Source organism: Mytilus californianus, unplaced genomic scaffold (genome assembly GCF_021869535.1).
Source record: "Mytilus californianus isolate M0D057914Y unplaced genomic scaffold, xbMytCali1.0.p SCAF_10, whole genome shotgun sequence".
NCBI lineage: Eukaryota > Metazoa > Mollusca > Bivalvia > Mytilida > Mytilidae > Mytilus > Mytilus californianus.
This window is the reverse complement of record NW_026262582.1, coordinates 42,531,054-42,542,998: the sequence shown is the minus strand read 5'-3', so window position 1 is coordinate 42,542,998 and position 11,945 is coordinate 42,531,054. Positions and strand designations below refer to the sequence as shown.

The 11,945-nt window shown below is 32.4% G+C and overlaps 1 long non-coding RNA gene across 1 annotated transcript; it reads left to right on the top strand.

Annotated features, from left to right (window-relative positions):
- The first annotated feature begins 4,395 nt into the window (after positions 1 to 4,395).
- LOC127718167 (uncharacterized) lies at positions 4,396 to 10,721 on the top strand. Its single transcript, XR_007989603.1, has 3 exons — positions 4,396 to 4,534; positions 7,449 to 7,559; positions 8,889 to 10,721. It is a non-coding gene; the product is annotated as an uncharacterized LOC127718167 (long non-coding RNA).
- Positions 10,722 to 11,945: the final 1,224 nt, after the last annotated feature.

The window sequence follows — 11,945 nt, the reverse complement described above, 5'->3', positions numbered from 1 at the left end:
AATTGATTTTCCTTTTTCAAGGTGGGGAATTGAAAAAAATAAGAGAAATTTAGATGTTTCTTTACACTCCCAGATGAAACAGATGACCAGTCCCGAATAACAAACCTTAGATTATTTTTAACTTTTGAAATGTGGAAACGATTACGTTTAGTTATATACGTATTGATGATCATTCATATCAATATAATAGTAAACTTCAATATCTATGCTATCACCCTTTTCTTGGCCCAAAACTCATTAAAACCCCGTTTGGAACCTCAATTTTCAAAGCAAAGTCTTGGATATTGAATGCACCATTTGCTATTGTTGAATTAATAATGTGAGGAGTTGTATACAGATACAGGTAATATCTTCTTTAAACTACATGCAGACGATGCGAATTACTATGAGGGGGCGGACAGGGGGTACCCTTCTTCTTTCTCTCGTCCCTTCTCTCCTTTCTCCCGCCCCCTTTCTCCTTTCTCCCGCCCCTTTTCTCCTTTCTCCCACCCCCTTTCTCTTGTCTCCCGACCTCAAACATGAAAAACTAATGTATAGAAATCTCGTTTTAATAAAATTCGATCAAATTTGTTGCTTTTTACATCGCGATGACCTTGAGGTCACTCCGATGTATTGCTATCGCCTAGATTTCCATTATGTAAATTAGTTTTGGGTTTGTAACCGATCTATAAACATGATAAATATGCGCACATAAACGAGTGCAAAATAACATTCCTTGTCATTTGATATAAATACATCTCTTCAATGAATACTGATAAAAATATTTTTGTTTACAACATAAATTAATAATGTGAAAATGTTTTGCAGTTAGATATATATATATAAGTAAAAAATCATTGATAATATCAATGCACACGTACCGAAAAATTGTGTTAAAGCATGCGGAAGAATATCTCAAAGAACGTTTTGCGACAGGACCGGTAACTCTGTAATTGTTTTTGCGGGAAAATATGAATGCCTACTCGTATCCAATCTTAGAAAAATCGAATTTTTACAGAAAAGTGTCCACCATGCACTTGCATTGCACTATTATAAGACTGACAGTAGAATAGAATGATATACAAACGGATGCAAATCATATATATATGTAACTGTTATTTTAATATAATATATAACAACAAATCAGTGTATACTGATTTGTATCACTACAATATAATAGTTATTACGGTGAAGTTGAATTTCCTGTCATTTATTCATCATACTCGCACGCACTTGTCTAGAAAAAAATATATCTCTGTACATTAACCTCAGTTTCAGGTAAAGAGATATGTTGTTTTTTTCTGAGACAAGTGCTTTTGACCATCCTCAAGAACTTGTGGTCATCCGATGTTCAGTACTTCAGTACTTTGATTTTTATAGCTAGTCCCTGTCTTGTCCTTTCTTAAGATAGAAGTGTTGTTTCTTCTGCTTCAAGAACCTTAATATTATTTTCACTTACTGTTAAGCTGTCTGTTTGCATTGAATTTGCAACTGAGTTTGATGCACGCCGTTTCCCGATGATTTTGTTTTAAAGTAGAAATCCAAATGCTGCTAAATAAGAAGAAAAAAATATCTGTTATTGGACTGTTTAGAAGAAATTCGATATGATTTCGGAAGTATACCTCATGAGGATAGGCCTACGTATACATGACCATAACCGAAACACCTCGTTTAGTATAAGAAACACGGACCAGATCTGGATTTCTATTCTAAACTGAATACACACACACAATAATTATACTACAAGCATGGAAATGTGAATGTCTTAAAAAATATGAAATAAATTCTGAAAAATGTATTCCACAACAAGAAATATGTATCATATGCTGAGTATACCAGCTCCAAATTACTCTAAATATATGCACATAGAAAATGGAATTAATTACGAAGGATTATAATAAGATATACTGGATTGGTCCTGGACCTGATTGATTTTAATATAGGTTCAATTTGATTTACGCTTCGGTGTACAGGAATGGTTGTATTTTTTTTTGTTTGAGCTAGACATGCTGTACAGGTACAGATGATGAAAAATCACCATTTTATAAAACGGTGAGTCAAAACGATTCATAAATGATTAACAAAGGTGTCTTTTGGGGGAGGGACACATTGCTGACATGACTCCGTGAGCGTCGGAAAAAGTCAGAGGGTATTTACGATCTTTAAAAGAGATTTTATAACAAGTACATATACAAGAATGTATGTTAAATAAAAGTGTTGTAAATGGAGATATGGGAGATTCAATAAGACTGCAACTGGCCAATTAACGACACACAAAAACCAAAGACATCTAGATAACACAGGACAAATGCAGGATAGACGAGAATTTTTATACTGCTAATTTGTAGATTTAGAAAAGATAATTTGGTCCCTTGAATTTGAAAGTTAATAAGCATATTTACTATAGTAAGTATAAAATCTATCAAATGATAACATCACACGTTCACAACATTAGTCATATTAATTTTAATACAAACATAATTATAACTGAGGGTTTATTCAGTTTATTTCTTATTGCTAAGTTTCTAAGATTCAACTTTAAATTATGTACCAGGTGTTAGTATATATACCAAAAGTGCGCATATTGTCAGGATTTTTGTTTGTTTTTTGTTTTAAATGTCAGGTTGCTTAATTTGGCATTTTGATAATATATAAATGCACGCAGAATACATAGCCCTGCTTACTCCTTCTACGACTACATGTACAATATCAAGCTTGGACTTTTATATTGCGCCGAGTGTTTTACTTATATAGAAGGTGCATATATATTCTCAGGATTTTATATTGTATAATTTTTCACGAATGACAGAATGTTGAACTATGTCTTTTCAAGTGAAATTTGGAATACAATTTGTAAGGTACCTTTATATATTATCAAAATGTTAAAATGAGCAAACTCATTAAAAAAAAAATCACACGTTTACACCATACAGTATACTTGATTAAGAATATGTATTTCATCAAGATATTGTTTGTATCTATCATTTTTACAACTAACAGAATGTTTAACCTTTTTTGATGGTTGCATTAAATGTGTCTTTTAAACACAACTATTTCTAATTGTATTGAATCGTCCTAAACATGCATGAAATATTTGACACACGGAAGTTGCGGTGGCATCACCCTTGTCTAATTTGGCTAGTAGGGTTAAGTTGAAGATTTGAATTTCTTTATAAACTAATTATGCACCCGGTTACGACGAAATGTAAGTAACCGGACAGGGGAAATGAAAACAAAATAACAAACACCATTCAGATCCCGTTACATATTCCCATACCTCTCGGTAAAAATAACGTTATTTGATATGCATCTTTAAGCGTCATCCCTTTTCTGTCAAATTCTTTGCATATCGGTCAACTTTGACGCAATTTATCTAAAAAACAGGGATGGTTACATGTTTGTTTCTATAAATGCACGGATTCAGAATACAATCATTGATATTCTGTTAGTTTTAAGTCTTTCTCCGTATATAAGAGATCGTAATGACTGAATAAGTGACGACGCTCCAAGGCGTATTTATGAGGTCGTTTTCATTATGCCTACTATGACATTTATTAGCACTTGCTTCAAGCTTTGTATTATCTAATTTAATAAAATAATCAATTTCCGACTCAATTTTATTATTTTTTATAATCATTTTTGTCTCCCTTATCTTCCCCTTTTCTCCTTTCTCCCGCCCCTTCTCTCCTTTCTCCCGCCCCCTCTCTCCTTTCTCCCTCCCCCTCTCTCCTTTCTCCCTCCCCCTCTCTCCTTTCTCCCACCCCTTCTCTCCCTGTCTCCCTTTACCCTGTCAGTCCCCTCTACTATACTTTAACCGGCGTTTTTGTGTTAAATTTATACATTAATTACATGTATGTATAAAACAGCAGCTCCCTTTTCGTACGATTTGTCAAGTTACGCTTTCGTAAGTTCGTTCGTCAATATCCTGGTCATCTTTATTCGATGATGTCACAATCGAGGAAAAGAGACGGGATTGTGGTTACGATGATTAAAACATTATCCGTGGTCATCTGTGACACAGATATTTCATCACTGTCAACAAACTCGAGATGGCGAACGTAAAACTTTTGAAGGGGTAACTTTAACTGTATGCCGTCAGCACCTACATGTAATTGCCGCCTCAACTAATTATTTAAAAATGCCAAAACTCACCACAGAATCACTCACGAGGTTCCTAACATGGTATAAGAACCTGGACATGTTGTAGTTAACATTGTTTTTTTGTTTGTTATAAATTCATTTTACAAATGTGAATTCAAAGAAAATGAATATAAATATTTATTCCAGTTTGCCTTTATTTTGTAAAGAAAATTAACCTTTAACAAGAATTATTGAAAAAATGTCTTCTTTTTAAGAATGACAAACGATTTTTCAAATGTGTTTAAATCTTTTATTTTTTTTTTCAGCATTATTAACTACACTTCTCCCTCTTTTTTCACTTTCGATGGAAGAAAGATGGAAAAGTCCATTTGGTAACCAAAGTCATCTGATATCAGAAACAATATCAACACTACAGATTGCTTCAAAGATCGCAAATCAAACAAGATTAAATTACGTATGTACAGAAACAACGGCGGAAGACCCAAAAGGGGGCGGGGCGGGCGAGGGTGGGGTTTGGGGGAGGGGGATGAAAGAGGACTTTTAGACTGATAGACTAAAAAAATGTTGGTTTCATTTTGATTTTCAATATTTTTTTGTTTAGCTTGTTACTGTTTGCACTACCTTCAAACTTTTCAGTACACTCCAACGCCACTGAGAAAGATATCATAACTAATAGCAATTGTTTATGAAATATTTGTTTATTTGTTGCAATATTTTGTATCCATTTTTCTTTTCCGAAGTAAAGAATTTAAATATTTTATCCATCATTCCAAACAGAAGCAAATTAAAAGGTAGGGCTAATTTTCCTCTAAATTTATTTCAGGTTAACGGTATAACAGGATCATATGTGTATTTAAAGGCAAACTCCGAAACAGCGGTGACGTTGCTTCGCTAAACTATCACTTAAAATCAACGTAGCGCAGCAAGGAGGACGTTACCACTGTTTCGGAGTTTGATTTAAAGGTTGCAATAATGCCAGGCGTATTTCCGATTTGAATTGGGCACCTTTTATGATTCTCGTGTAGACGAAACGCCCGTTTGGCGTACAAAAGTATCAGCCTGATATATTTGATGATTTGTACCCTCTTCCATAAATTTAGCTGAAAAATGACTAAGTCCCAAAGTCTTAGGGATCTTGGTGGAAAACTTTTATAAGTTTTGATGAAAAATGACAAAGTTTCAAAGTTTGGAAACATGAGAAAAATTTCGCTAACAATTTCATAAAAGCAGGTGCACAACTTCGATAAATGTTCAATCTTTCTGTAAAGTCTTAGGGATCTTGGTGGAAAACTGTAGGAGAGGCTGAAAACTTGTGCTTTCTTTCATAAAATTTGCTGAAAAATGAAAAAGTGCCAAAGTTTGGAAAAATGAGAAAAATTTCTTAAACAATTCCATAATAGCAGGTGCACAACTTCAACATGTATGCAATCTGCTTGTGAAATTTCAGGTATCAGGGTTGAAAACTATAGGAGAGTTAATTACACAAAACTTGTACCCGCTTTCATAAATTTTGCTGAAATGATATTATTTCATTCTGATAAAAAGTCTGGATATTTAAGCTGTATTAGTAAAATGTTATTTGGTCTCATTATGGTGTAATGGAATAACTTTTTGGTGAGATTTTAGATTACGAAAATAGTTAAAGGTCCGTGTAACACTTACCAATTCAAAATTAAAAAAAAAATCAAATTTCAGTCTTTTTGATTTTTATCAAAGTTTTAAAATTAAATATATCAAAATTCCAAACTTTTGATTTTTTGGTAATTTAGAAAATTTCATCAAATGATAAAAATTTTCAAAATCTAAAATTCCTTCCAAAATTTAATACTTTAAATATTTAATCAAACTTTGAAATTTAAAATACTAAACTTAACGTGTAGTTTTGATTATTTCGCTTTTTGAAAGTTTGAATTTTTTTTATTTTTGATTAGAAAATTAAAAAAAAAGTAAAAACTTTCTTTAAAAATCAACAAACTTAAATATGAAAACTTCAAAAAATTTGGAATTGTTTAGACTAGTTTTACACGCGCCGTTAAATAAATTGTGTGTGTTGTGTAAAGACAGAACGAACTTGCAGTCCTGGAGCAGTTGTGCGCAATGTTGATTTTCTTCATGCCCCTTCTTAAACCTTAAAATTTCATTATCTTACTCTATCTAATATACTTAGTGTTTAACATAAGCAAGCGATTCCTGAATTTCCAACAGAGCTTGCAAAACCGAAAATTCCGAAAATGTTTACTAGCAATTCTACAAAAGGAGGGAGTACCAGTCCTATTAATTTTTTACGGAACTGAAAACATCTTTTTTAAACAGTTATGTTGTATTAAAAAAATCTGTGAAAGTAAAGCACTGTTTTGGGTTTTTTTCGTATTTTTTTTTCTGGACTTGTCTAAATTAAACGGAATAAGATCAAGTTTTGAGAAAGTTTAACGCGCGAGATAATTTGGAAATGAAGTGAGGTTCAATTTATTTTTGTGCACAAAAACTGCCCAAAGATTGTTATATTGTATTTTTTGTAATTAAAAGTAATTGTAGCCTTTTACATAATACTTGACTAACAACGAAAATTGCATCGGAATAGATGACTCAAGACGTCCCTTGAAAAAACTCAGGAATTCCAAAACATCGAGAACAATACAACAGACCAGACCAAGCACAAACATCTGATTTAAATGCGCGCGCATAGCCTTGGAAAAATCCAGAGTTATTACAAAATACTTAGGATATTCTTTACTACATGAGGGTCTTGGTTGGGTTTACAGAATAGAGAATAATGGCCACACAAAGTGCAGAATAAAGGGCAAAAAATATAAAGAATAGAGAAAAATATACCAAAAAATAAAGAATAGAGAATAATGGGGTGCTGAAATATAGGGAATAGAAGAAAATGGGCAAAAAAAAAAGGATAGAGAAAAATAGCCCTAAAGAATACAGAATACAGAAATAATGTATGACATTGTACTACCAGGTATATACATGTATATCTATTCTTATGTATGACATTGTACTATTTTTATTAATTGTTTAACATATTTTTCATGCATACAAATCATCTGCTGTCTTTTGTTGTTTTCAATATTTGTGGTTTTCTGCGAATACGTTATAAGAGGGTCTTGGTGGGTTTTACATCATAGAGATTTATGCGCAAAAAAACGCAGAATAAAGCATATAGATAGAGAATAATATAAATAGAGAATAATGGGGTGTTTAAATATAAAGATGATAGAAAAAATATAATGGGCAAAATATTTTAAAAATAGAGAAAAATGGAATGAAAATTACAAAATAAAGAAATATAGGAATCTCCATCCAGACCCTCTAGTAACAAAATGCGATATCAAAATCACTTTTCATTCTATTTTTAATAGGGAGGAGTTATGATACAATCCACACGAGTGCTACAGTACATCAACAATACAACATTCCCTGCTTTAAAGGCAGACTTTACATATATGAATATTTCACACGTCATCCAAAATGTAAGTTCATAGTAACTTTTTTGTATTTGTGTGAGTGTGTGTGGTTTTTTTTTTCTTCTTTTTTGTTTATTTTTTCTTCTTTTTTGTCAAACATGATGCTGCGTTTGCTGTTCGAATGGTTTTGAGAGCATACTTTTGTGAGTTTGTATTTGAGAGTGAAATTTTGTGAGTTTGTGTTAAAGAGTTATGAGCCGGGGAGAGGGGGTAGTCGTATATGGTCAATTGAATTATCCTGTCGTATTGTTATTGTCTCCTTGTTAATTTTTTTTTCAGTGCATTTTTTTTCAATTATCAATATAAATGTATATATATAATGGTAGCGTTCCAATGTCAAATGTGAAAACAGGATTCCGACATGTATTTCAAATGTGAAGATAGCATTCCTATGTCAAATGTGAAGTTGGTATTCCCATGTAAAATGTGAAGTTAGAATTCTATACTAAATTTGAAGGTAGCAGTCGATCCCCTGTCAAATGTGAAGGTAGCATTCCCATCTCAAATGTGTATTTAGCATTTCATGTCAAATGTGAAGGTAGCATGTCATATCAAATGTGTATGTAGCATTTCATGTCAAATGTGAAAGTAGCATGTCATTTCAAATGTACCGGTATATGTAACATTTTATGTCAGATGGGAAGGTACTAGCATGTCATGTCAAATGAGAAGGTATCATTCCCATGTTAAATGTAAACGTGGCGTTCCGTGGCAAATGTGATAGCATTGCATGTCAAATGTGAAGGTATCATTCCGATTTTAAATGTGAAGGTAGCGTTACATGTCAAATGTGATAGTATTATCATGTTAAATGTGAAGGTATCATTCCTATGTTAAATGTGAAGGCAGCGTTCTATGTCAAATGTGATAGTATTATCATGTCAAATGTGAAGGTATCATTCCCATGTTAAATGTGAAGGTAGCGTTCCATGTCAAATGTGATAGTAATATCATGTCAAATGTGAAGGTATCATTCCCATGTTAAATGTGAAGGTAGCGTTCCATGTCAAATGTGATAGTATTATCATGTCGAATGTGAAGGTATCATTCCCATGTTAAATGTGAAGGGAGGATTCCATGTCAATAATGTCAAATGTGAAGGTATCTTTCCCATGTTAAATGTGAAGGTAGCGTTCCATGTCAAATATGAAGGTAATTTTGTCAGATGGTTGACGTTAGACACGTGGGGTCTTTACTTACTCCACGGTTGTTTATGTGAAATTAAAATCTTTAGACTTATATACTATTTAAGTAGCATTATTTGTCTGCTTTTAATACTCTATACTTGTTTTGTTTTTAGATATGTTATTTGTATTATTGTTACATATTTTTCAGGTCACGTGGTTGCACTTGGAGTCTTATACTAAGTTATCGTCTGCAGTGATTTTTCTGGAACAATTAGTTCATGACGAGACAGTTTTAAGTAAACAGGAAGAAATGGTTTTCATTACAGAGTTTACTAAAGTTGAAGAACAAATATACAAAGTTCTTCGTAAAATACAATTAGCTGTTAATCAGCTCGGCAAAGTAATTCAGACGTATCAGTCACGTGATATTATGCCATATTATTTGCGTCATCTTTGTAATAATACAAATTACATGCACCATAGAAATTATATAACTGTTAATAACATTTGGATTTTAATTCAGAGAATTCAAATTGTTTATGAAGAGGTTCGACAACTGTTATAACGAATTGTCATAGATGAGGGTCTGGATGGGAGACCTTAATTATTTCTGTATTCTTTAAATTTTATGTCATTTTTCTCTATTCTTTATTTTTTAACAATTATTCTCTATTACTTATATTTTAACACCCCATTATTTTCTATTCGATATATTTTTTGCCTATTTTTCTCTATTCATTATTTTCCTGGATCATTTTTCTGTAGTATTAGTCCATTATTTTCTATTCTGTAAACCCCAATCCAGACCTTCATAGGAAGGGATGATCTAATTATCATTATTAATCTGATAACATTATTTAAATCTGAATATTATGCGTAAACTATATTAATCAGATCACGTTTTTTTTTCATTTCGTGTGTCCATAAACTATTCTAATTTGTTAATTTAAAAAAAAAAATCTTGTAAAGGAGCACATATGATAAGATCTATTTATTGGATTCTTAAATTTCAGTAATAATAACATTCTTCAATTCTTTGTAAATTATGTTAATTTCATTCGAACAATAAATGCATACGAGGAAATAACCTGATCACATAAAATTATTGAACTGCCATTTGTTACTGTGACTTCATAAACGTATGCACGTCATCACTGGCATATTGGACGATTTTTTTTTCTATTTTCCCTATATATTTTTGATACAATTGAATACGAGTAACATCCTTATTCATCATCTGTATGTGTATAAGGCATCGTTTAGCAAATCACCCTTGGTGGTCTCGTGGTAGTGTGTTCGCCTCGAGTGCGGGAGGTCGTGGGTTCGAACACCGGCCAGGTCAAACCAAAGACTTTAAAATTGTTATTTACTGCTTCTCCGCTTAGCACGCGGCATTAAGGAGTAAGAGCAAAGACTGGTCGGCTCGGAGTTAAAATAATGTGTCCGGTAAGATGAAATGTCTTCCTGTGGACTGTTACCGTGTGAACTAGCACGTTAATAATCCGGCTCAGTGTGTCTGTCTACTACAAAGCAGGGTTTATATTTATATTATGGAACGCCAAAACTGTCTTGTTATGACTATTTTCATTATATGATGTGCATTTACCTTTATATGATGTGCACTTGTCATTATATGATGTGCAAACACCTGTATATGATGTGCAAATATCGTTATGTTATGAGCAAGTAACCTTACATGTATATGATGTCCAAACATCCTTATATGATGTGCAAATATACTTATATGATGTGCATATATACTTATATGATGTGCAAATGTACTTATGTGATGTGCAAACGTTCTTATATGATGTGCAAACATTCTTATATGATTTGTAAATACCCTTATATGATGTGCAAATGTACTTATTAATGTGCAAATGTATTTAAATGATGTGCAAAGATCCTTATATGATGTGCAAATATACTTATAGTATGTGCAAATATCCTAATATGATGTGCATTTTCCCTTATATTATGTACAAACATCTTTATATGATGTGGTTGTGTCATTATATTATGTGCATGTAACCTTATGTGATGTGGTTCGGTTTACTTCATTATATGATGTGCTTTCATCGTCGTTATGGTCAATGAACATGATTACGATTAGAACGATTACTGTCTACGTCATAACTGATTCCGATCTTCTTCTGCGGAATTAATATAAGCGCAGCTCAAATCTGTAGCTATCATTTGGAAAATGGTTAAGATTTAAAAAGAGATAAACCTTGTCATGTTGGTACCACGTTTTAAGATGAAAAAAATCACATCAGATATTGTTGGAAAATTGTCAAAATATGAATTGCAAAGTTTAGTTTTAATCGATGGGTTTACAATAATGAACATACGTGGTCTACAATAATGAAAATACGGTTAAAGTTATTAAATTAAAGAAATGATTCTTTTATGCCATGCTCTATGCTCATTTTAACAAGGGTAGGCATTATATTTGTCAATATTTTTATACCTAGCGTTAGCGGTTTTTTTTTTGTAAGAAGTTAAGGTTCATCATAACAAATGGACAAATATGGCTGTATCTACATGCCAAAAACTACTCTTAGTACAGTCAGACTTACCTGTCCAGTTGGAAAAGTTTTAATGTCTGGCATCCACTAGATATATAAAAGTTTGCATTTTGTGTTTCAGAAAGATAAAATCTCTTTTGGATTTTGATGGTTTTTTTTCCTTCATGCAGAAGGTGTAAACATTAACTAAGTTTTGATACAACTTTGAAATGCTCCCTCTCAGGTAAAAACTGTATTGTATTGATTGTCCTTGATTGACGTGGACAACAGGTATCTACACAACTATAAGTGAGTTGAAGGGTTTAACTGAGTGGAAAGTAATTCAGGTGTTTGTTTATTTTTACACCTTCTGCAGAAAGGAAAAAAAATGTCCATCAAAAACCAAAAAAGATTATATCTTTCCGAAACACAAAATGCATTTAACTTTTATATATCTAGTGAATGCCAGGCCTTAAAACTTTTCCAACTGGACAGGTAAGTCTGTACTAAGAGTAGTTTTTGATGTGTAAATACAGCCATATTTGTCCGTTTGTAAATTTTGCCTTGCTGATCATTTTAGCTGTTCAAGTTTCTCTTTATATATTACTTTTTTTAAGATAGACACAAAAATGGACAAAAATCGGACATTGATAGGGTAATGTTTCCTATAATGTACCGGTCATTTGCAACCCCACAAAGGGGGGGGGGGGGGGGGGGGGTAGGAAGAAATTAAAGGAGCCTTTAATTTTATTTTTATT